At 47.9% G+C, this 23556-nt stretch overlaps 22 non-coding genes and 2 pseudogenes across 22 annotated transcripts; 8 read left to right on the top strand and 16 right to left on the bottom strand.

The window, feature by feature from the left end:
* Positions 1 to 3035: 3035 nt before the first annotated feature.
* LOC138012042 (U2 spliceosomal RNA) lies at positions 3036 to 3227 on the bottom strand. Its single transcript, XR_011124932.1, has one exon. It is a non-coding gene; the product is annotated as a U2 spliceosomal RNA (small nuclear RNA).
* Positions 3228 to 3497: 270 nt separating this feature from the next.
* Positions 3498 to 3616, top strand: LOC138012165 (5S ribosomal RNA). The gene has a single exon (XR_011125024.1). It is a non-coding gene; the product is annotated as a 5S ribosomal RNA (ribosomal RNA).
* Positions 3617 to 4592: 976 nt separating this feature from the next.
* Positions 4593 to 4756, bottom strand: LOC138011962 (U1 spliceosomal RNA). The gene has a single exon (XR_011124861.1). It is a non-coding gene; the product is annotated as a U1 spliceosomal RNA (small nuclear RNA).
* Positions 4757 to 4950: 194 nt separating this feature from the next.
* LOC138012094 (U2 spliceosomal RNA) lies at positions 4951 to 5131 on the bottom strand (annotated as a pseudogene).
* Positions 5132 to 10747: 5616 nt separating this feature from the next.
* Positions 10748 to 10866, top strand: LOC138012164 (5S ribosomal RNA). The gene has a single exon (XR_011125023.1). It is a non-coding gene; the product is annotated as a 5S ribosomal RNA (ribosomal RNA).
* A 976-nt stretch (positions 10867 to 11842) lies between these two features.
* LOC138011961 (U1 spliceosomal RNA) lies at positions 11843 to 12006 on the bottom strand. Its single transcript, XR_011124860.1, has one exon. It is a non-coding gene; the product is annotated as a U1 spliceosomal RNA (small nuclear RNA).
* Positions 12007 to 12200: 194 nt separating this feature from the next.
* Positions 12201 to 12393, bottom strand: LOC138012049 (U2 spliceosomal RNA). The gene has a single exon (XR_011124939.1). It is a non-coding gene; the product is annotated as a U2 spliceosomal RNA (small nuclear RNA).
* A 268-nt stretch (positions 12394 to 12661) lies between these two features.
* Positions 12662 to 12784, top strand: LOC138011917 (5S ribosomal RNA; annotated as a pseudogene).
* A 980-nt stretch (positions 12785 to 13764) lies between these two features.
* Positions 13765 to 13927, bottom strand: LOC138011971 (U1 spliceosomal RNA). Its single transcript, XR_011124870.1, has one exon. It is a non-coding gene; the product is annotated as a U1 spliceosomal RNA (small nuclear RNA).
* A 196-nt stretch (positions 13928 to 14123) lies between these two features.
* Positions 14124 to 14315, bottom strand: LOC138012041 (U2 spliceosomal RNA). Its single transcript, XR_011124931.1, has one exon. It is a non-coding gene; the product is annotated as a U2 spliceosomal RNA (small nuclear RNA).
* A 266-nt stretch (positions 14316 to 14581) lies between these two features.
* On the top strand, positions 14582 to 14699 carry LOC138011893 (5S ribosomal RNA). Its single transcript, XR_011124802.1, has one exon. It is a non-coding gene; the product is annotated as a 5S ribosomal RNA (ribosomal RNA).
* Positions 14700 to 15680: 981 nt separating this feature from the next.
* Positions 15681 to 15844, bottom strand: LOC138011960 (U1 spliceosomal RNA). Its single transcript, XR_011124859.1, has one exon. It is a non-coding gene; the product is annotated as a U1 spliceosomal RNA (small nuclear RNA).
* Positions 15845 to 16039: 195 nt separating this feature from the next.
* LOC138012068 (U2 spliceosomal RNA) lies at positions 16040 to 16231 on the bottom strand. Its single transcript, XR_011124957.1, has one exon. It is a non-coding gene; the product is annotated as a U2 spliceosomal RNA (small nuclear RNA).
* Positions 16232 to 16503: 272 nt separating this feature from the next.
* On the top strand, positions 16504 to 16622 carry LOC138012162 (5S ribosomal RNA). Its single transcript, XR_011125021.1, has one exon. It is a non-coding gene; the product is annotated as a 5S ribosomal RNA (ribosomal RNA).
* Positions 16623 to 17599: 977 nt separating this feature from the next.
* Positions 17600 to 17763, bottom strand: LOC138012006 (U1 spliceosomal RNA). The gene has a single exon (XR_011124902.1). It is a non-coding gene; the product is annotated as a U1 spliceosomal RNA (small nuclear RNA).
* A 197-nt stretch (positions 17764 to 17960) lies between these two features.
* On the bottom strand, positions 17961 to 18152 carry LOC138012039 (U2 spliceosomal RNA). The gene has a single exon (XR_011124929.1). It is a non-coding gene; the product is annotated as a U2 spliceosomal RNA (small nuclear RNA).
* A 267-nt stretch (positions 18153 to 18419) lies between these two features.
* On the top strand, positions 18420 to 18539 carry LOC138011901 (5S ribosomal RNA). The gene has a single exon (XR_011124809.1). It is a non-coding gene; the product is annotated as a 5S ribosomal RNA (ribosomal RNA).
* A 976-nt stretch (positions 18540 to 19515) lies between these two features.
* Positions 19516 to 19679, bottom strand: LOC138011959 (U1 spliceosomal RNA). The gene has a single exon (XR_011124858.1). It is a non-coding gene; the product is annotated as a U1 spliceosomal RNA (small nuclear RNA).
* A 194-nt stretch (positions 19680 to 19873) lies between these two features.
* LOC138012059 (U2 spliceosomal RNA) lies at positions 19874 to 20064 on the bottom strand. Its single transcript, XR_011124948.1, has one exon. It is a non-coding gene; the product is annotated as a U2 spliceosomal RNA (small nuclear RNA).
* Positions 20065 to 20332: 268 nt separating this feature from the next.
* On the top strand, positions 20333 to 20451 carry LOC138012161 (5S ribosomal RNA). The gene has a single exon (XR_011125020.1). It is a non-coding gene; the product is annotated as a 5S ribosomal RNA (ribosomal RNA).
* A 975-nt stretch (positions 20452 to 21426) lies between these two features.
* Positions 21427 to 21589, bottom strand: LOC138011992 (U1 spliceosomal RNA). The gene has a single exon (XR_011124889.1). It is a non-coding gene; the product is annotated as a U1 spliceosomal RNA (small nuclear RNA).
* A 193-nt stretch (positions 21590 to 21782) lies between these two features.
* Positions 21783 to 21973, bottom strand: LOC138012065 (U2 spliceosomal RNA). Its single transcript, XR_011124954.1, has one exon. It is a non-coding gene; the product is annotated as a U2 spliceosomal RNA (small nuclear RNA).
* Positions 21974 to 22239: 266 nt separating this feature from the next.
* LOC138012160 (5S ribosomal RNA) lies at positions 22240 to 22358 on the top strand. Its single transcript, XR_011125019.1, has one exon. It is a non-coding gene; the product is annotated as a 5S ribosomal RNA (ribosomal RNA).
* A 975-nt stretch (positions 22359 to 23333) lies between these two features.
* Positions 23334 to 23497, bottom strand: LOC138011958 (U1 spliceosomal RNA). The gene has a single exon (XR_011124857.1). It is a non-coding gene; the product is annotated as a U1 spliceosomal RNA (small nuclear RNA).
* Positions 23498 to 23556: the final 59 nt, after the last annotated feature.

The following is a 23556-nucleotide window of genomic DNA, read 5'->3' as shown; positions in this document are numbered from 1 at the left end:
GTATTTAACTTCCAGAGACCAGGGCCGGAAACAGGAACGGAGGGGAGAGTCCAGGAAAAACGGAGAGCACAATGGTCTGAATAGGGGCAGGGTAGTATGCCTGCAGAAGACACTGAGGGGATCCACGCATACGGACACCCAATAAGGTCGATACGCGAAGCAAGCGAGCCATCTCTCCGAAACCAGGTGAAAGAAGAGTCAGAAGGGTGCCGGAGACGCCAGATATCAACAACGCAACAATCACGGAACACAGAAAACAACAAAGAAGAACTTTCACGGGAAGTATCGAAGGGGCAGGACCCACGACGATCTACAAGACGATCAAAAACAGTATTAAAGTCCCCACACAAAAGAGTGGGGACAGAAGGATCAATATTATCTACGCACCGATGAAGGAAAGAGTCACGCTCAGGGTTACGATTAGGAGCATACACACAGGCAACACGAAAAATGGAACCACGGAACCCGAACTCAGCCAGAACAAAACGACCATCAAACTCGAGGACAACAGAGCGACACAGGAGAACAGAACGAAACAAGATAGCAACCCCACAAGAACGATGAGAACCAAAGGAACCAACACACAAGTAACCGTACCCCGACACCCAAGAGGATAACTCCGACAGAGAGATGGCATGCGTCTCCTGCAGGCAGACTATTGATGGCGAGAGATGGGACAGCCACTGAAGAAAGCTAAGCCGCTTGTCCGCATCTCTCAAACCATTGATGTTAACTGAAATTGTTGACAAAGCCATACTGAAAGTTAGGTATGAGAACCGCCTCCTTTTGATCTAGACTTTTTGGAACCATGCGACTTTTTCTTTTTGGCCCCCGAGGAGGGCCCACCGCCGGACGGCGGGACATGAGACACAGGGGGGGACTCTGGAAGCTCGCCTTCTTCAAGCACATCAGTGTCGGAGGCAGAAAGCTTACGCTTGGCGACCGAACCGGGCGCTTCCTGCACCTCCATAGAGAGTGGAGGGTTGAGCCCAGTAGAGCACACATCGATCGGGTCATTACCGGAATTAGTTTGTTTTACTTTTACTGTGTTTTTCTCCTTACTTTTGTTTAAGTTTTTATCTTTGTTTTTATCTTTCTTATACTCATTTTTGCTTTTTCCGGGCTGAATAGCACCGGCAATATTACTACTACTTTCAGTAACTTCAGGGACTGAGGCGGCTTGGGCCCCGTCCTGTAAACTATTAGGACTATCAATATTGTCAATACTATTTTTGTCATTCTTGTACACATTCAGGATCCCTCCGGGCTGAATAGCACCGGGAATATTATCACTACCAATAGTAATTTCAGAAACGGAGGCGACATCGGCCCCTTCGAGCACAGGAGTACTATTACAACTATCGTTACTGTCAATACTACAACTAGATTCTTCAATACATTCCTCATGACCAGACATAACTAGGCCCATAATACTTTTAGAGGGGCCCGAGGATGTAATATTACTAATATTATTAACAGAGTTACTAGATAACAGATTGTCACTGACATTGCTAACATTAGCACCGGCACCAACAGCATTGACTATTGGGCAATGCTGTGGAGATACAAGCTGCCCCTCAGGGGCTAACTCACTAGACAAGACTGGACCACCAATACTGTCATTACTAATATTACAGCCGGAAGAGTCAGAAAGAGTCGGAGGGATGACATCAGGACTAGGGGGGACAGAAGCCACAGCCCCCACCAGAGGGGAAGGGGGGGCACTAGGAGGTGGGCTAGCGGGAGGCGAGAGAAGATCCTCACTCACATCTGCTGCCACACTCGCGGACATGTCATCAACATCGGAAAGATCTGCCGAATCATCTGAATCGGCAACAGAAGCAGACTCCGAGGACTCAGAACCAGAGAGCAAGGGGGCCAACGGCGGGAAAGAGCCGGGGGCCACGCCAGCGAAGGGGGCCGCAGCCACCCGAGGACCCCAAGCCTGATGGCAGTCTTTAACATAATGCCCCTCTTCACCACACCTTCTACAACGGCCACGAAAAGGACAGTCAATAGCTTTATGGTTCTTCTTGCAGATGTTGCACTCGAGGGGCTGGCCCCTATACCAAGTAGTGACCGGAAAACCGTCAATGATAAGCAAACGAGGGATGTTCTCCTTACGAACCATACGAACCAGCCTCGTCCCAGTGGAAATATGATTGACATCCGGAAAATGCTGGAAAGAACATTCCTTAATCTCACCATACGGTCGAAGGGCCAACTTCACGCTTTCCCACGATCCTTCAAATGGAAAGTGATGGACTTGGACGAGTGTGAGCGGAGGGCCACTCGGAACGACAGGACAAACATGATCAAACAATGAAACACTTTCATAACCCTCGACAATAGTTTTACCCACGACGTGTTCAAACGTTACATTAATGTCACCCCCGGGAAGCAACTGAACAGATTGAACTTTATGGTTTTTAAACCGGTCACTGATGCATTTAGCAACCTCAGACGGATGTTTACCGCGCAGCTTATCACCACAGCGCAGCTTAACCGTACGCCTAAAAAGAGGCCGAGCGTGGAGTAAAGGCATGGCTGAGCAAAACCACGCACAGAAGATACAGGCTTACCCCAGGTTAGGGCAGAACGCCCAGCATTAGTCCCTGGGAGGGTCACCTGATTAAACTATATAATACAAAGCTATGTACAGCAGAGCAAAAACAGCAAGCAAAATAGAGAAAAAAAAAGGTATGTACAAATACTTACGCTACCACAAGAGGTAGCAAGCAAAGACCAACCAAGAGGATGCAATACCACACGTGGAAGAACGCCAAGCGTCAGTACTAACCAAGGGCTTCACCAGAGGCTTAACCCGCGTCAGGTAAGTATGCCTTTTCAACCTCTCCGGAACCGCAAAACGCAACTTGTCTGCGCATACCATGTGGTAATGGGGGTCACGTGCTCCTCGTCCTGTCGTGTCGTGCTGTCCACTCGCTGCTATGCTACCTAGAAAAGAGAAGAGAATGTGAAGGTTGGTTGCTTGGTCATTTGTTCTGCTTTCACTTGATTATTTCTTCCCCAGAGGGAAGTGGGCCACGCTCGGAGGTAGTGCTATACCGAGGCAACCCGTGGCCGGGACGAGGCAAGCCTCTTTTCCACGGCCCAGTTCCAAAAATCAGTTTAATATATGAGCTGCTCGATGAGCAGCGTATCAGATATTAAGCTGATAAGAACAGATACTACACTTGATCTTAGCCAAAAGGCCGAGAAGCGATGATGCCCGTAAATGCTCACAGCGGACAAGGTGCTCCCAGTCTCATGGCCACGAGATATGGTGGTCCGATTACAATCCGTGCCAAGGAAGGAATGCCCAAAGCCAACCTGAAAGCGAGGCGCACACAACGATCGCCCTTGTACAGTGGGCAGCAGGACCAGCATTGCATGGCACTTGCGTTGACGGCAAGAGGACAAATGCACATTGTGCTTGCTCTGACCTCGTTTTTATTTTCCCTTATAACAAAGTTAATTTTCACGGCGAATTACTTGTCTACGACCATACCACAGGGAAAACACCGGTTCTCGTCCGATCACCGAAGTTAAGCCCTGTCGGGCGGGGTTAGTACTTGGATGGGAGACCGCCTGGGAATACCCCGTGTTGTAGGCTTCCCTTTTTCCTTCTGTACACTTGATTATCTCAAAAAATCTCAGTTTCCTTTAATGAAAGAACATTCCAAACCAGGTTTTTTGAACACAACATGCCAACGATATGTCAAAGATGAGACATACAACAAAAACAAAATAGTTCACACGAGAAAGTGGAACTTGTATTCCCAAGGGAGCGCGTGCGCGCGAGATCTTATCAATCCAACGTTTATGACATGAAACGTATCTTTTCGTGTGAGCAAAGAACAGGATACGACAAGTAAAAAATGCATGCACTGTTATGCATTAGATGGAAGTTAACCTAGCCCGGATGATATGCATACAACGAAGGCTACAACACTACAACATTGATCCTGCGAAAACGTGACTTACGTGACGTAGCGCACTTCAAAGTCTTACTGTTCCCTGCTCAACACGGACAGTACGTATTCAAAGGGCCGATAAGACACTATCCTGACCATGAAAGATTTACTTTTTATGATAACAATCCAATTAACTGATAACATAGAGAAACCACAAAGTGTTGGCCACAGAAATGTAACGCCAACTGATCTGGCGGGTCCTCAGTTACTCAATGCAAAACGGGCTCTCCAGAACGCAACATAACACAACGCAAAAGAAATCTATCGCGATGGAGCAGTACAAACACACATCCACTTACGTTTTCGAAACGATGCACGAGGATAAGAGCTCGACCCGCTGGCATTTTCTTGTCTCACTCGTCTATCGATGGAAATCGATGCGGCTGAAATAAACACGTCCTCTCGCTCTCTCTACGGCCAAGAATGAAAGAAATAAAATCACAGTTTTGCAGTGCACCAAGTACGGAACATTCACCTACAATTTCAGCAGTGGAATTCACAAATACAACTCACCTTCCTTAGTCCTTACACCGCCACCGCATCTCCTTCCCTGCCCTGCCTGAAACGTTACCAACAAACCTTCCCATTAGCCAACTTTGCCACCGGGGTTTGGTGCGGGGACTAGCGCGAACGCAGGTCCCCACTACCAGAAATTATACGCTCGAGTTACCCACATTTGGGGTAATCGCAAGGGTCAACCCAATCGAAGTGCAATGAAAGAGCCTCACCTTGAGAGGACTGCCTCCCTGATCACAGTGCCTCCCGCGTCAGGTAAGTATGCCTTTTCAACCTCTCCGGAACCGCAAAACGCAACTTGTCTGCGCATACCATGTGGTAATGGGGGTCACGTGCTCCTCGTCCTGTCGTGTCGTGCTGTCCACTCGCTGCTATGCTACCTAGAAAAGAGAAGAGAATGTGAAGGTTGGTTGCTTGGTCATTTGTTCTGCTTTCACTTGATTATTTCTTCCCCAGAGGGAAGTGGGCCACGCTCGGAGGTAGTGCTATACCGAGGCAACCCGTGGCCGGGACGAGGCAAGCCTCTTTTCCACGGCCCAGTTCCAAAAATCAGTTTAATATATGAGCTGCTCGATGAGCAGCGTATCAGATATTAAGCTGATAAGAACAGATTTTTTTTTTTTTTGATAAAATTTTATTTACAAGGGCCTAAGGGCCCAGGTAAAAAGACCTGATTACAAGAAGGTACTAGAGCGGCTAATAATTACAGTGCGTCGGTGCAAAAAGGTAAACAGAGTCCATCTCAAAGCAAGGTGCAAGGTGCAATTGCCTACCTGAACTATCTAATGAACAAAAAGAACTAAAAGTGAAAAATAGGACGACCGTTACAATCAACAGAACAGATTACACTACCGGTCGACCAAAAATCTTTAACTCTAGAGACAGGTTCGCCTAAGATACGCAACTTAATATCTTTAATAATCATGTTAATAATAGAACGTGAGCCAAGAGAGCTGTTTCGAAAAGTCGCAAGGTTACGCGCCAGCCAAACGAAGTAAACGATAGTCGCAATGAGATAACTAGACAGACGGTGCCCCGCGGACGACGAAATAGGGGACAAGGGAAACAAAACAGAAGAAAAGGACAGCACAAAGGGAGAACCAAGGAGACGAGAGAGAAAGGGCGTAAAGAAATTCCAGACATGAACGACCCTACGACATGCAACAAAACAATGACAAGGGGATTCAATACGAGAACAAACAGCACAACGGTCGGAGGCAATATAACCCCAAACCTTGAGGTTATATCGCACCCGAACTGCATTATGTAAAAGGAGCCAGAGAACATCGCATTTATAATTCTCGATAAACTTAAGACGAGACTTTCGCCACACGGACACCCACCGGATTATGGGGCGGCCAACAACGGCTCCCCAAAAACTAGCGCATGTTGGAGCAGGGGACGGAAATACAGACAACAAGGAATAAATGTTCTTACAAGATAAATCATCAGGCACAGACCCATGACGCTCAAACAGAGACTGAAACAAAGCAAGACACTGACGGTAACACAGGGAGGGATCCGAAGAAGAAGGGACGGAATTGCTCGCGAAAGAGAAGCGAGGATCAAACTTAAAAAGACAATTCCCAAGAAAGAAGCGGGCCAAAAAATGCCATTTATCAGAACCGAAGTCATCTCGAAGACTTAAAAAACAGGACAGACGCAGGCTGGCACACTTGGTCTGAAAGTCGACGACACCAAGGCCGCCAGAAGACAAAGGTGCACAGCAGCGCTGTCGACTCACGTTCTCCATTTTGCCTTTCCAAATGAAAGGCCAAACAAGACGTTTGTAGCGGTCACACACCCATCGCGGAGGTGCGAGGATTTTGGCAACGTGCCAAAACCTACTCGCCCCGAGGACATTAATAATCATTGTGCGGCCAACAAAAGAAAGTTCCCTTTGTCTCCACAAATTGATAACATTTTCGAGCTTATCTAGCTTAGGTTTCCAGTTGTCTGACTCGACAGAAACCAGACCGTTAGAAAAGAAAACACCCAATATCCTAATTTTAGAGACCCACTTTAAACCAAAGGGGGAGGCACCGTTCGCCCTCCACCTCCCAAGCCACATAGCCTCGGTCTTAGTCGTGTTAAGTTTTGCTCCCGAAGCTATTTCAAACCTGCGAACCACTCGCAAAAGGTGACATAGGGAACTTTCCGATTTCAAAAAGCAAGTTGCATCGTCAGCGTACTGAGAAATCTTAAATTGTAAGCCAGCCGCACCAGGGAGAAGAAAGCCAACAATGTCCGGACATTTTCGAATTTGGGTAGACAGGATTTCAGAAACCAGCACGTATAAAAGGGGGGAGAGGGGACAACCCTGCCTAACACCCCTTCCCAAAAAAACAGGGGCGGAAAGAGACCCGTTACAAATAATGCGCGAAAAGACATTGTTATAAAAGAGACTCACCCATTGACAAAAAGAGGGACCAAAACCGAACTTAGACAAAACGCGCATGAGAAAGGCGTGGTCGACACGGTCAAAGGCCTTTTCTTGGTCTAAGGTCACAAGTATTCCAGATTCGTTAGTTTTACTAATCATGTCGAGGGTGTCACGAATCAGAAGGAGATTAGAGAAGATAGATCTCCCAACTACAGAGCACGACTGATCGCGATGAACAATAGAACACATTACAGGCTTGAGACGCTCGGTAATAGCCTTAGAAGCGATTTTATAATCGGTATTTAGCAAAGAGATGGGGCGCCAGTTTTTCGGCATGCGCTTATCGTCTTTCTTGTGTATCAGACGCAAGAGGCCCTCTCGCTGAGAGTCAATGAGGGAACCCCGATGAAAGCCCTCATTCAAAACACGAGCAAGGGCATCACCAAGATCCCCCCAGAAAGCAACATAAAATTCGGTTGGGAGACCATCAGACCCTGGGGACTTGCCGGTTTGAAGACCGCTAACAGCCGAAAAAAGCTCGTCTTTTGTCAACTCCCCCTCACAGCTCTCTCGTTCAGCATTCGACAGAGAAAGGTCTAGGTCATTAATTAAATCCATTTGAACAGAAAGATCCAAGGTATCCTTGGCAAACAATGACTTATAGAAATCTACAAGGACTAATTCCAAATCGTGTTGGGACGTCTTCTCGACGCCATTGGCATCCAGAAGGCAGTCCATGGAGTTCTTTTCAGCACGTTTTTTCTCGAGGCGGAAAAAATATCTAGTCGGCCGTTCTCCTTCTTCAACCCACTTGGCACGTGAACGAATTTTTGCGCCCTCCGCTTCCTGGGAAACCAGGGAAGAGAGGGCGCTTTCAAGATCCCTGACCTCAGAAGCGGCCTGGGAGCCACCAGAGGCCAGAGAGTTCTTTGCGTGGATCAAGCGCTTGGTCAAAGAACTGCGTTCACTATTAATCTGCCTTTGTTTATTAACGCAAAACTCGATACAAAACCTACGAATGCCAAGTTTTAAAGCCTCCCACCAAGCACCAAGGGAATCGAAGTCGGAGACACGCTCCTTAAAGGAAGCAATAAACGCAGACATTTTGCTCTTAAAAGACTCATCGGACAAGAAACTTGTATTAAACCGCCAAACACCGCTACGGGGACAAGAAAAATTGTCGAGAGACAAAAATAGACGAACAAAATCGTGGTCCGAAAAAACACACGGCATTACATCGGAGGTTCGAACGTGCGGAACAAGGGAACGAGAAATCAAAAAGCGATCGAGGCGCGAAGCTTGAGAATAGCCGGTATTGGCCCAAGTGAAGGAAACACCACGAGGGTTCCGTCTGCGCCAAATATCAACAAGAGAACAGTCTGAAATGAAGGATTTAAGGACTGACTTATCAGGAAGAGAATCATCAACTAGGACAAGACGGTCGAGAGGATTATCGATACAATTAAAATCACCGGCCACTATCCGAATAGGGGATAGAAAAAAGGAATGCAGATTTTGGAAAAAGTGCTTGCGTCCGGTAACGGTGTTTGGAGCGTAAATATTAATGACATTAATCCGCTGCTGCCCCAAAAGTACCAATGCACTTAAGACTCTACCATCTGAATCAAAAATAAAGCGAGAGATGGTTCCTGGAAAATTCGGAGGGGTGAGCAGGGCTACACCAGCCGACCTGCCCGTCCCGAAGGACCAAAAACATTTACCGGGCCATTTACGAGAAAAAGCATCAGCTTGACGTTTGTTTGAAACATGAGTCTCCTGTAATAGGATCAAATCGCAACTTAGGCGAGATAATTCGTTTAGGATCAGGTCACTCTTAGTGGGTGATACAAGCCCACGGACGTTCAGAGAAAGGAGCTTTAGCATTGGTACTAATGGTGGCGTTTACCAACCGTGGTCCACCCTTCAGACTCGCTGTAAGTATGATCCCCGCGCAATCGAGTTCTAGATCGATGACGGTCGTGGCTGCGGGAACGGCCACGCCCGCGACGGTACTCACGATCACGGTCACGTTCACGTTCACGTTCACGGTCACGGTCACGGTCACGGTCCCGGTCACGGTCACGGTCACGGTCACGGTCACGGTCACGTTCCCGTTCCCGTTCCCGTTCCCGTTCCCGTTCCCGTTCCCGTTCCCGCTCCCGCTCCCGCTCCCGCTCTCGCTCTCGCTCTCGCTCCCGATCACGGCGGCCAACATGACTACTTGTCCTACCAGATCCTTTAGATTCACGTTCAACTTGATCATCCCAGCCTTTTCCTTGTTGAGGAGAGGACCCAGAAACAGACTCAGAACCAGACTCCTCACTACTAGATTCATCACTTGCATCACTAGATTCCTTATGAGCCGCATCGGGGGGCTTCGGAGCTAGGGGGCGTCTCTGCACCTGGGGAGGTTTACTGACTGGAGGAGGCTGAGCAGCAGGAACCGGAGCTGGAGCAGGCGGACGAGAGGCAACAGCAGCATAGGAAGAGGGCTCGGGAGACTCACGAGGACGCGTACGAGGACCAGAAGATGACGGGTCTACATCAGCACTGTGGATAAGGAACGGGCACGCAGCTGTTGAATGATCAGGCTTCATACAAATGGAACACATAGGGTCACACGGACAGGATCTTGACAAGTGGCCAGGCTCTTCGCAGTTGGCGCAGCGCACAGACCGACAGACGGCCGCGAAGTGCCCAAGGGCCCCGCAGCGCCTGCAGGTCTGTGGCTGTCCCGGGTACCAGATCCGAACAAATTCGCCCACTACTCGAACAGAGGAAGGGATGGGCTTGCTGAGACGCATCCGGGCAGTACGGTTCCCATTGAACAAACTATCGCCAGAACGATCCCTACGAAAAGAAAGAACAGTGCCATAGGTGGATAAACGGCCAATCAGAACAGAGTCCGGGAGTTCCACCGGAGCTTCGTAAAGCTTGACCAAGGTTACAGCATTCTGCCTATCACCGATAAGAACACGTGACCCCTCGATATCGAGGTGGGGAATACGGAGCGCTGCTTCTTTTGCCGCAACTGATCTAAAGGTGACGACCCAATTTTTGTTAGAAGCGCAATACTGGATGGACACAATGGAGTCGATATCAACGCCAGCTTCATCAAAACTGCCCAAGATCTTTTGGCTGTTGGAAGGAGAGTCCAACTTAAAAAACACGGAGAATCCCTTCTTAAGAGCCACTCCACGGTTGTCTGGAGAGTGGGACCAAATCTCACGAGGAGAAGCACAGAAACGTACACCACTTTTGGCCATGTTAGCCAGCGCTTGTGGGACAACAACTTCAGACTCCAATGGCGAGAAGAGCTCGGGCGTGAAGGCTTCTTCACCATCAGGAACTTCAGGAACTTCAACAGTGGCATTGGCACAGCGCCAGCATCAGCATCAGCATCAGCATTCATATCTGCGTCGGCAGCATCCATACTCACAATTGTGGGGGGGATAACCTCAGCAGTACTAGCATCTTCAGGGTCAGCAACAGCAGCAGTTGAGTCTTCTTCCATAAGTGTTGGGGGGCGCAGACGAAGAGGTCCACGAAGTGTAGCTCCCACTAAGGCCAATTGGTACACTTAGCCAAAAGGCCGAGAAGCGATGCCCGTAAATGCTCACAGCGGACAAGGTGCTCCCAGTCTCATGGCCACGAGATATGGTGGTCCGATTACAATCCGTGCCAAGGAAGGAATGCCCAAAGCCAACCTGAAAGCGAGGCGCACACAACGATCGCCCTTGTACAGTGGGCAGCAGGACCAGCATTGCATGGCACTTGCGTTGACGGCAAGAGGACAAATGCACATTGTGCTTGCTCTGACCTCGTTTTTATTTTCCCTTATAACAAAGTTAATTTTCACGGCGAATTACTTGTCTACGACCATACCACAGGGAAAACACCGGTTCTCGTCCGATCACCGAAGTTAAGCCCTGTCGGGCGGGGTTAGTACTTGGATGGGAGACCGCCTGGGAATACCCCGTGTTGTAGGCTTCCCTTTTTCCTTCTGTACACTTGATTATCTCAAAAAATCTCAGTTTCCTTTAATGAAAGAACATTCCAAACCAGGTTTTTTGAACACAACATGCCAACGATATGTCAAAGATGAGACATACAACAAAAACAAAATAGTTCACACGAGAAAGTGGAACTTGTATTCCCAAGGGAGCGCGTGCGCGCGAGATCTTATCAATCCAACGTTTATGACATGAAACGTATCTTTTCGTGTGAGCAAAGAACAGGATACGACAAGTAAAAAATGCATGCACTGTTATGCATTAGATGGAAGTTAACCTAGCCCGGATGATATGCATACAACGAAGGCTACAACACTACAACATTGATCCTGCGAAAACGTGACTTACGTGACGTAGCGCACTTCAAAGTCTTACTGTTCCCTGCTCAACACGGACAGTACGTATTCAAAGGGCCGATAAGACACTATCCTGACCATGAAAGATTTACTTTTTATGATAACAATCCAATTAACTGATAACATAGAGAAACCACAAAGTGTTGGCCACAGAAATGTAACGCCAACTGATCTGGCGGGTCCTCAGTTACTCAATGCAAAACGGGCTCTCCAGAACGCAACATAACACAACGCAAAAGAAATCTATCGCGATGGAGCAGTACAAACACACATCCACTTACGTTTTCGAAACGATGCACGAGGATAAGAGCTCGACCCGCTGGCATTTTCTTGTCTCACTCGTCTATCGATGGAAATCGATGCGGCTGAAATAAACACGTCCTCTCGCTCTCTCTACGGCCAAGAATGAAAGAAATAAAATCACAGTTTTGCAGTGCACCAAGTACGGAACATTCACCTACAATTTCAGCAGTGGAATTCACAAATACAACTCACCTTCCTTAGTCCTTACACCGCCACCGCATCTCCTTCCCTGCCCTGCCTGAAACGTTACCAACAAACCTTCCCATTAGCCAACTTTGCCACCGGGGTTTGGTGCGGGGACTAGCGCGAACGCAGGTCCCCACTACCAGAAATTATACGCTCGAGTTACCCACATTTGGGGTAATCGCAAGGGTCAACCCAATCGAAGTGCAATGAAAGAGCCTCACCTTGAGAGGACTGCCTCCCTGATCACAGTGCCTCCCGCGTCAGGTAAGTATGCCTTTTCAACCTCTCCGGAACCGCAAAACGCAACTTGTCTGCGCATACCATGTGGTAATGGGGGTCACGTGCTCCTCGTCCTGTCGTGTCGTGCTGTCCACTCGCTGCTATGCTACCTAGAAAAGAGAAGAGAATGTGAAGGTTGGTTGCTTGGTCATTTGTTCTGCTTTCACTTGATTATTTCTTCCCCAGAGGGAAGTGGGCCACGCTCGGAGGTAGTGCTATACCGAGGCAACCCGTGGCCGGGACGAGGCAAGCCTCTTTTCCACGGCCCAGTTCCAAAAATCAGTTTAATATATGAGCTGCTCGATGAGCAGCGGTATCAGATATTAAGCTGATAAGAACAGATACTACACTTGATCTTAGCCAAAAGGCCGAGAAGCGATGCCCGTAAATGCTCACAGCGGACAAGGTGCTCCCAGTCTCATGGCCACGAGATATGGTGGTCCGATTACAATCCGTGCCAAGGAAGGAATGCCCAAAGCCAACCTGAAAGCGAGGCGCACACAACGATCGCCCTTGTACAGTGGGCAGCAGGACCAGCATTGCATGGCACTTGCGTTGACGGCAAGAGGACAAATGCACATTGTGCTTGCTCTGACCTCGTTTTTTATTTTCCCTTATAACAAAGTTAATTTTCACGGCGAATTACTTGTCTACGACCATACCACCACAGGAAACAACACGGTTCTCGTCCGATCACCGAAGTTAAGCCCTGTCGGGCGGGGTTAGTACTTGGATGGGAGACCCGCCTGGGAATACCCCGTGTTGTAGGCTTCCCTTTTTCCTTCTGTACACTTGATTATCTCAAAAAAATCTCAGTTTCCTTTAATGAAAGAACATTCCAACCAGGTTTTTTGAACACAACATGCCAACGATATGTCAAAGATGAGACATACAACAAAAACAAAATAGTTCACACGAGAAAAGTGGAAAACTTGTATTCCCAAGGGAGCGCGTGCGCGCGAGATCTTATCAATCCAACGTTTATGACATGAAACGTATCTTTTCGTGTGAGCAAAGAACAGGATACGACAAGTAAAAAATGCATGCACTGTTATGCATTAGATGGAAGTTAACCTAGCCCGGATGATATGCATACAACGAAGGCTACAACACTACAACATTGATCCTGCGAAAACGTGACTTACGTGACGTAGCGCACTTCAAAGTCTTACTGTTCCCTGCTCAACACGGACAGTACGTATTCAAAGGGCCGATAAGACACTATCCTGACCATGAAAGATTTACTTTTTATGATAACAATCCAATTAACTGATAACATAGAGAAACCACAAAGTGTTGGCCACAGAAATGTAACGCCAACTGATCTGGCGGGTCCTCAGTTACTCAATGCAAAACGGGCTCTCCAGAACGCAACATAACACAACGCAAAAGAAATCTATCGCGATGGAGCAGTACAAACACACATCCACTTACGTTTTCGAAACGATGCACGAGGATAAGAGCTCGACCCGCTGGCATTTTTCTTGTCTCACTCGTCTATCGATGGAAATCGATGCGGCTGAATAAACACGTCCTCTCGCTCTCTCTACGGCCAAGAATGAAAGAAATAAAATCACAGTTTTGCAGTGCACCAAGTACGGAACATTCACCTACAATTTCAGCAGTGGAATTCACAAATACAACTCACCTTCCTTAGTCCTTACACCGCCACCGCATCTCCTTCCCTGCCCTGCCTGAAACGTTACCAACAAACCTTCCCCATTAGCCAACTTTGCCACCGGGGTTTGGTGCGGGGACTAGCGCGAACGCAGGTCCCCACTACCAGAAATTATACGCTCGAGTTACCCACATTGGGGTAATCGCAAGGGTCAACCCAATCGAAGTGCAATGAAAGAGCCTCACCTTGAGAGGACTGCCTCCCTGATCACAGTGCCTCCCGCGTCAGGTAAGTATGCCTTTTCAACCTCTCCGGAAACCGCAAAACGCAAACTTGTCTGCGCATACCATGTGGTAATGGGGGTCACGTGCTCCTCGTCCTGTCGTGTCGTGCTGTCCACTCGCTGCTATGCTACCTAGAAAAGAGAAGAGAATGTGAAGGTTGGTTGCTTGGTCATTTGTTCTGCTTTCACTTGATTATTTCTTCCCCAGAGGGAAGTGGGCCACGCTCGGAGGTAGTGCTATACCGAGGCAACCCGTGGCCGGGACGAGGCAAGCCTCTTTTCCACGGCCCAGTTCCAAAAATCAGTTTAATATATGAGCTGCTCGATGAGCAGCGTATCAGATATTAAGCTGATAAGAACAGATACTACACTTGATCTTAGCCAAAAGGCCGAGAAGCGATGCCCGTAAATGCTCACAGCGGACAAGGTGCTCCCAGTCTCATGGCCACGAGATATGGTGGTCCGATTACAATCCGTGCCAAGGAAGGAATGCCCAAAGCCAACCTGAAAGCGAGGCGCACACAACGATCGCCCTTGTACAGTGGGCAGCAGGACCAGCATTGCATGGCACTTGCGTTGACGGCAAGAGGACAAATGCACATTGTGCTTGCTCTGACCTCGTTTTTATTTTCCCTTTAACAAAGTTAATTTTCACGGCGAATTACTTGTCTACGACCATACCACAGGGAAAACACCGGTTCTCGTCCGATCACCGAAGTTAAGCCCTGTCGGGCGGGGTTAGTACTTGGATGGGAGACCGCCTGGGAATACCCGTGTTGTAGGCTTCCCTTTTTCCTTCTGTACACTTGATTATCTCAAAAAATCTCAGTTTCCTTTAATGAAAGAACATTCCAAACCAGGTTTTTTGAACACAACATGCCAACGATATGTCAAAGATGAGACATACAACAAAAAACAAAATAGTTCACACGAGAAAGTGGAACTTGTATTCCCAAGGGAGCGCGTGCGCGCGCGCGAGATCTTATCAATCCAACGTTTATGACATGAAACGTATCTTTTCGTGTGAGCAAAGAACAGGATACGACAAGTAAAAAATGCATGCACTGTTATGCATTAGATGGAAGTAACCTAGCCCGGATGATATGCATACAACGAAGGCTACAACACTACAACATTGATCCTGCGAAAACGTGACTTACGTGACGTAGCGCACTTCAAAGTCTTACTGTTCCCTGCTCAAACACGGACAGTACGTATTCAAAGGGCCGATAAGACACTATCCTGACCATGAAAGATTTACTTTTTATGATAACAATCCAATTAACTGATAACATAGAGAAACCACAAAGTGTTGGCCACAGAAATGTAACGCCAACTGATCTGGCGGGTCCTCAGTTACTCAATGCAAAACGGGCTCTCCAGAACGCAACATAACACAACGCAAAAGAAATCTATCGCGATGGAGCAGTACAAACACACATCCACTTACGTTTTCGAAACGATGCACGAGGATAAGAGCTCGACCCGCTGGCATTTTCTTGTCTCACTCGTCTATCGATGGAAATCGATGCGGCTGAATAAACACGTCCTCTCGCTCTCTCTACGGCCAAGAATGAAGAAATAAAATCACAGTTTTGCAGTGCACCAAGTACGGAACATTCACCTACAATTTCAGCAGTGGAATTCACAAATACAACTCACCTCCTTAGTCCTTACACCCGCCACCGCATCTCCTTCCCTGCCCTGCCTGAAACGTTACCAACAAACCTTCCCATTAGCCAACTTTGCCACCGGGGGTTGGTGTGCGGGGACTAGCGCGAACGCAGGTCCCCACTACCAGAAATTATACGCTCGAGTTACCCACATTTGGGGTAATCGCAAGGGTCAACCCAATCGAAGTGCAATGAAAGAGCCTCACCTTGAGAGGACTGCCTCCCTGATCACAGTGCCTCCCGCGTCAGGTAAGTATGCCTTTTCAACCTCTCCGGAACCGCAAAACGCAACTTGTCTGCGCATACCATGTGGTAATGGGGGTCACGTGCTCCTCGTCCTGTCGTGTCGTGCTGTCCACTCGCTGCTATGCTACCTAGAAAAGAGAAGAGAATGTGAAGGTTGGTTGCTTGGTCATTTGTTCTGCTTTCACTTGATTATTTTCTTCCCCAGAGGGAAGTGGGCCACGCTCGGAGGTAGTGCTATACCGAGGCAACCCGTGGCCGGGACGAGGCAAGCCTCTTTTCCACGGCCCAGTTCCAAAATCAGTTTAATATATGAGCTGCTCGATGAGCAGCGTATCAGATATTAAAGCTGATAAGAACAGATACTACACTTGATCTTAGCCAAAAGGCCGAGAAGCGATGCCCGTAAATGCTCACAGCGGACAAGGTGCTCCCAGTCTCATGGCCACGAGATATGGTGGTGGGTCCGATTACAATCCGTGCCAAGGAAGGAATGCCCAAAGCCAACCTGAAAGCGAGGCGCACACAACGATCGCCCTTGTACAGTGGGCAGCAGGACCAGCATTGCATGGCACTTGCGTTGACGGCAAGAGGACAAATGCACATTGTGCTTGCTCTGACCCTCGTTTTTTATTTCCCTTATAACAAAGTTAATTTTCACGGCGAATTACTTGTCTACGACCATACCACAGGGAAAACACCGGTTCTCGTCCGATCACCGAAGTTAAGCCCTGTCGGGCGGGGTTAGTACTTGGATGGGAGACCGCCTGGGAATACCCCGTGTTGTAGGCTTCCCTTTTTCCTTCTGTACACTTGATTATCTCAAAAAATCTCAGTTTCCTTTAATGAAAGAACATTCCAAACCAGGTTTTTTGAACACAACATGCCAACGATATGTCAAAGATGAGACATACACACAAAAAAACAAAATAGTTCACACGAGAAAGTGGAACTTGTATTCCCAAGGGAGCGCGTGCGCGCGAGATCTTATCAATCCAACGTTTATGACATGAAACGTATCTTTTCGTGTGAGCAAAGAACAGGATACGACAAGTAAAAAATGCATGCACTGTTATGCATTAGATGGAAGTTAACCTAGCCCGGATGATATGCATACAACGAAGGCTACAACACTACAACATTGATCCTGCGAAAACGTGACTTACGTGACGTAGCGCACTTCAAAGTCTTACTGTTCCCTGCTCAACACGGACAGTACGTATTCAAAGGGCCGATAAGACACTATCCTGACCATGAAAGATTTACTTTTTATGATAACAATCCAATTAACTGATAACATAGAGAAACCACAAAGTGTTGGCCACAGAAATGTAACGCCAACTGATCTTGGCGGGTCCTCAGTTACTCAATGCAAAACGGGCTCTCCAGAACGCAACATAACACAACGCAAAAGAAATCTATCGCGATGGAGCAGTAAACACACATCCACTTACGTTTTCGAAACGATGCACGAGGATAAGAGCTCGACCCGCTGGCATTTTCTTGTCTCACTCGTCTATCGATGGAAATCGATGCGGCTGAAATAAACACGTCCTCTCGCTCTCTCTACGGCCAAGAATGAAAGAAATAAAATCACAGTTTTGCAGTGCACCAAGTACGGAACATTCACCTACAATTTCAGCAGTGAATTCACAAATACAACTCACCTTCCTTAGTCCTTACACCGCCACCGCATCTCCTTCCCTGCCCTGCCTGAAACGTTACCAACAAACCTTCCCATTAGCCAACTTTGCCACCGGGGTTTGGTGCGGGGACTAGCGCGAACGCAGGTCCCCACTACCAGAATTATACGCTCGAGTTACCCCACATTTGGGGTAATCGCAAGGGTCAACCCAATCGAAGTGCAATGAAAGAGCCTCACCTTGAGAGGACTGCCTCCCTGATCACAGTGCCTCCCGCGTCAGGTAAGTATGCCTTTTCAACCTCTCCGGAACCGCAAAACGCAACTTGTCTGCGCATACCATGTGGTAATGGGGGTCACGTGCTCCTCGTCCTGTCGTGTCGTGCTGTCCACTCGCTGCTATGCTACCTAGAAAAGAGAAAAGAGAATGTGAAGGTTGGTTGCTTGGTCATTTGTTCTGCTTTTCACTTGATTATTTCTTCCCCAGAGGGAAGTGGGCCACGCTCGGAGGTAGTGCTATACCGAGGCAACCCGTGGCCGGGACGAGGCAAGCCTCTTTTCCACGGCCCAGTTCCAAAAATCAGTTTAATATATGAGCTGCTCGATGAGCAGCGTATCAGATATTAAGCTGATAAGAACAGATACTACACTTGATCTTAGCCAAAAGGCCGAGAAGCGATGCCCGTAAATGCTCACAGCGGACAAGGTGCTCCCAGTCTCATGGCCACGAGATATGGTGGTCCGATTACAATCCGTGCCAAGGAAGGAATGCCCAAAGCCAACCTGAAAGCGAGGCGCACACAACGATCGCCCTTGTACAGTGGGCAGCAGGACCAGCATTGCATGGCACTTGCGTTGACGGCAAGAGGACAAATGCACATTGTGCTTGCTCTGACCTCGTTTTTATTTTCCCTTATAACAAAGTTAATTTTCACGGCGAATTACTTGTCTACGACCATACCACAGGGAAAACACCGGGTTCTCGTCCGATCACCGAAGTTAAGCCCTGTCGGGCGGGGTTAGTACTTGGATGGGAGACCGCCTGGGAATACCCCGTGTTGTAGGCTTCCCTTTTTCCTTCTGTACACTTGATTATCTCAAAAAATCTCAGTTTCCTTAATGAAAGAACATTCCAAACCAGGTTTTTTGAACACAACATGCCAACGATATGTCAAAGATGAGACATACAACAAAAACAAAATAGTTCACACGAGAAAGTGGAACTTGTATTCCCAAGGGAGCGCGTGCGCGCGAGATCTTATCAATCCAACGTTTATGACATGAAACGTATCTTTTCGTGTGAGCAAAGAACAGGATACGACAAGTAAAAAATGCATGCACTGTTATGCATTAGATGGAAGTTAACCTAGCCCGGATGATATGCATACAACGAAGGCTACAACACTACAACATTGATCCTGCGAAAACGTGACTTACGTGACGTAGCGCACTTCAAAGTCTTACTGTTCCCTGCTCAACACGGACAGTACGTATTCAAAGGGCCGATAAGACACTATCCTGACCATGAAAGATTTACTTTTTATGATAACAATCCAATTACTGATAACATAGAGAAACCACAAAGTGTTTGGCCACAGAAATGTAACGCCAACTGATCTGGCGGGTCCTCAGTTACTCAATGCAAAACGGGCTCTCCAGAACGCAACATAACACAACGCAAAAGAAATCTATCGCGATGGAGCAGTACAAACACACATCCACTTACGTTTTCGAAACGATGCACGAGGATAAGAGCTCGACCCGCTGGCATTTTCTTGTCTCACTCGTCTATCGATGGAAATCGATGCGGCTGAAATAAACACGTCCTCTCGCTCTCTCTACGGCCAAGAATGAAAGAAATAAATCACAGTTTTGCAGTGCAACCAAGTACGGAACATTCACCTACAATTTCAGCAGTGGAATTCACAAATACAACTCACCTTCCTTAGTCCTTACACACCGCCACCGCATCTCCTTCCCTGCCCTGCCTGAAACGTTACCAACAAACTTCCCATTAGCCAACTTTGCCACCGGGGTTTGGTGCGGGGACTAGCGCGAACGCAGGTCCCCACTACCAGAAATTATACGCTCGAGTTACCCACATTTGGGGTAATCGCAAGGGTCAACCCAATCGAAGTGCAATGAAAGAGCCTCACCTTGAGAGGACTGCCTCCCTGATCACAGTGCCTCCCGCGTCAGGTAAGTATGCCTTTTCAACCTCTCCGGAACCGCAAAACGCAACTTGTCTGCGCATACCATGTGGTAATGGGGGTCACGTGCTCCTCGTCCTGTCGTGTCGTGCTGTCCACTCGCTGCTATGCTACCTAGAAAAGAGAAGAGAATGTGAAGGTTGGTTGCTTGGTCATTTGTTCTGCTTTCACTTGATTATTTCTTCCCCAGAGGGAAGTGGGCCACGCTCGGAGGTAGTGCTATACCGAGGCAACCCGTGGCCGGGACGAGGCAAGCCTCTTTTCCACGGCCCAGTTCCAAAAATCAGTTAATATATGAGCTGCTCGATGAGCAGCGTATCAGATATTAAGCTGATAAGAACAGATACTACACTTGATCTTAGCCAAAAGGCCGAGAAGCGATGCCCGTAAATGCTCACAGCGGACAAGGTGCTCCCAGTCTCATGGCCACGAGATATGGTGGTCCGATTACAATCCGTGCCAAGGAAGGAATGCCCAAAAGCCAACCTGAAAGCGAGGCGCACACAACGATCGCCCTTGTACAGTGGGCAGCAGGACCAGCATTGCATGGCACTTGCGTTGACGGCAAGAGGACAAATGCACATTGTGCTTGCTCTGACCTCGTTTTTATTTTCCCTTATAACAAAGTTAATTTTCACGGCGAATTACTTGTCTACGACCATACCACAGGGAAAACACCGGTTCTCGTCCGATCACCGAAGTTAAGCCCTGTCGGGCGGGGTTAGTACTTGGATGGGAGACCGCCTGGGAATACCCCGTGTTGTAGGCTTCCCTTTTTCCTTCTGTACACTTGATTATCTCAAAAAATCTCAGTTTCTTTTAATGAAAGAACATTCCAAACCAGTTTTTTGAACACAACATGCCAACGATATGTCAAAGATGAGACATACAACAAAAACAAAATAGTTCACACGAGAAAGTGGAACTTGTATTCCCAAGGGAGCGCGTGCGCGCGAGATCTTATCAATCCAACGTTTATGACATGAAACGTATCTTTCGTGTGAGCAAAGAACAGGATACGACAAGTAAAAAATGCATGCACTGTTATGCATTAGATGGAAGTTAACCTAGCCCGGATGATATGCATACAACGAAGGCTACAACACTACAACATTGATCCTGCGAAAACGTGACTTACGTGACGTAGCGCACTTCAAAGTCTTACTGTTCCCTGCTCAACACGGACAGTACGTATTCAAAGGGCCGATAAGACACTATCCTGACCATGAAAGATTTACTTTTTTATGATAACAATCCAATTAACTGATAACATAGAGAAACCACAAAGTGTTGGCCACAGAAATGTAACGCCAACTGATCTGGCGGGTCCTCAGTTACTCAATGCAAAACGGGCTCTCCAGAACGCAACATAACACAACGCAAAAGAAATCTATCGCGATGGAGCAGTACAAACACACATCCACTTACGTTTTCGAAACGATGCACGAGGATAAGAGCTCGACCCGCTGGCATTTTCTTGTCTCACTCGTCTATCGATGGAAATCGATGCGGCTGAAATAAACACGTCCTCTCGCTCTCTCTACGGCCAAGAATGAAAGAAATAAAATCACAGTTTTGCAGTGCACCAAGTACGGAACATTCACCTACAATTTCAGCAGTGGAATTCACAAATACAACTCACCTTCCTTAGTCCTTACACCGCCACCGCATCTCCTTCCCTGCCCTGCCTGAAACGTTACCAACAAACCTTCCCATTAGCCAACTTTGCCACCGGGGTTTGGTGCGGGGACTAGCGCGAACGCAGTCCCCACTACCAGAAATTATACGCTCGAGTTACCCACATTTGGGGTAATCGCAAGGGTCAACCCAATCGAAGTGCAATGAAAGAGCCTCACCTTGAGAGGACTGCCTCCCTGATCACAGTGCCTCCCGCGTCAGGTAAGTATGCCTTTTCAACCTCTCCGGAACCGCAAAACGCACTTGTCTGCGCATACCATGTGGTAATGGGGGTCACGTGCTCCTCGTCCTGTCGTGTCGTGCTGTCCACTCGCTGCTATGCTACCTAGAAAAGAGAAGAGAATGTGAAGGTTGGTTGCTTGGTCATTTGTTCTGCTTTCACTTGATTATTTCTTCCCCAGAGGGAAGTGGGCCACGCTCGGAGGTAGTGCTATACCGAGGCAACCCGTGGCCGGGACGAGGCAAGCCTCTTTTCCACGGCCCAGTTCCAAAAATCAGTTTAATATATGAGCTGCTCGATGAGCAGCGTATCAGATATTAAGCTGATAAGAACAGATACTACACTTGATCTTAGCCAAAGGCCGAGAAGGATGCCCGTAAATGCTCACAGCGGACAAGGTGCTCCCAGTCTCATGGCCACGAGATATGGTGGTCCGATTACAATCCGTGCCAAGGAAGGAATGCCCAAAGCCAACCTGAAAGCGAGGCGCACACAACGATCGCCCTTGTACAGTGGGCAGCAGGACCAGCATTGCATGGCACTTGCGTTGACGGCAAGAGGACAAATGCACATTGTGCTTGCTCTGACCTCGTTTTTATTTTCCCTTATAACAAAGTTAATTTTCACGGCGAATTACTTGTCTACGACCATACCACAGGGAAAACACCGGTTCTCGTCCGATCACCGAAGTTAAGCCCTGTCGGGCGGGGTTAGTACTTGGATGGGAGACCGCCTGGGAATACCCCGTGTTGTAGGCTTCCCTTTTCCTTCTGTACACTTGATTATCTCAAAAAATCTCAGTTTCCTTTAATGAAAGAACATTCCAAACCAGGTTTTTTGAACACAACATGCCAACGATATGTCAAAGATGAGACATACAACAAAAACAAAATAGTTCACACGAGAAAGTGGAACTTGTATTCCCAAGGGAGCGCGTGCGCGCGAGATCTTATCAATCCAACGTTTATGACATGAAACGTATCTTTTCGTGTGAGCAAAGAACAGGATACGACAAGTAAAAAATGCATGCACTGTTATGCATTAGATGGAAGTTAACCTAGCCCGGATGATATGCATACAACGAAGGCTACAACACTACAACATTGATCCTGCGAAAACGTGACTTACGTGACGTAGCGCACTTCAAAGTCTTACTGTTCCCTGCTCAACACGGACAGTACGTATTCAAAGGGCCGATAAGACACTATCCTGACCATGAAAGATTTACTTTTTATGATAACAATCCAATTAACTGATAACATAGAGAAACCACAAAGTGTTGGCCACAGAAATGTAACGCCAACTGATCTGGCGGGTCCTCAGTTACTCAATGCAAAACGGGCTCTCCAGAACGCAACATAACACAACGCAAAAGAAATCTATCGCGATGGAGCAGTACAAACACACATCCACTTACGTTTTCGAAACGATGCACGAGGATAAGAGCTCGACCCGCTGGCATTTTCTTGTCTCACTCGTCTATCGATGGAAATCGATGCGGCTGAAATAAACACGTCCTCTCGCTCTCTCTACGGCCAAGAATGAAAGAAATAAAATCACAGTTTTGCAGTGCACCAAGTACGGAACATTCACCTACAATTTCAGCAGTGGAATTCACAAATACAACTCACCTTCCTTAGTCCTTACACCGCCACCGCATCTCCTTCCCTGCCCTGCCTGAAACGTTACCAACAAACCTTCCCATTAGCCAACTTTGCCACCGGGGTTTGGTGCGGGGACTAGCGCGAACGCAGGTCCCCACTACCAGAAATTATACGCTCGAGTTACCCACATTTGGGGTAATCGCAAGGGTCAACCCAATCGAAGTGCAATGAAAGAGCCTCACCTTGAGAGGACTGCCTCCCTGATCACAGTGCCTCCCGCGTCAGGTAAGTATGCCTTTTCAACCTCTCCGGAACCGCAAAACGCAACTTGTCTGCGCATACCATGTGGTAA

The sequence above is a fragment of the Montipora foliosa genome, chromosome 7 (genome assembly GCF_036669935.1).
Source record: "Montipora foliosa isolate CH-2021 chromosome 7, ASM3666993v2, whole genome shotgun sequence".
NCBI classification, from domain to species: domain Eukaryota; kingdom Metazoa; phylum Cnidaria; class Anthozoa; order Scleractinia; family Acroporidae; genus Montipora; species Montipora foliosa.
This window is presented reverse-complemented; position numbering and strand designations above follow the sequence as displayed.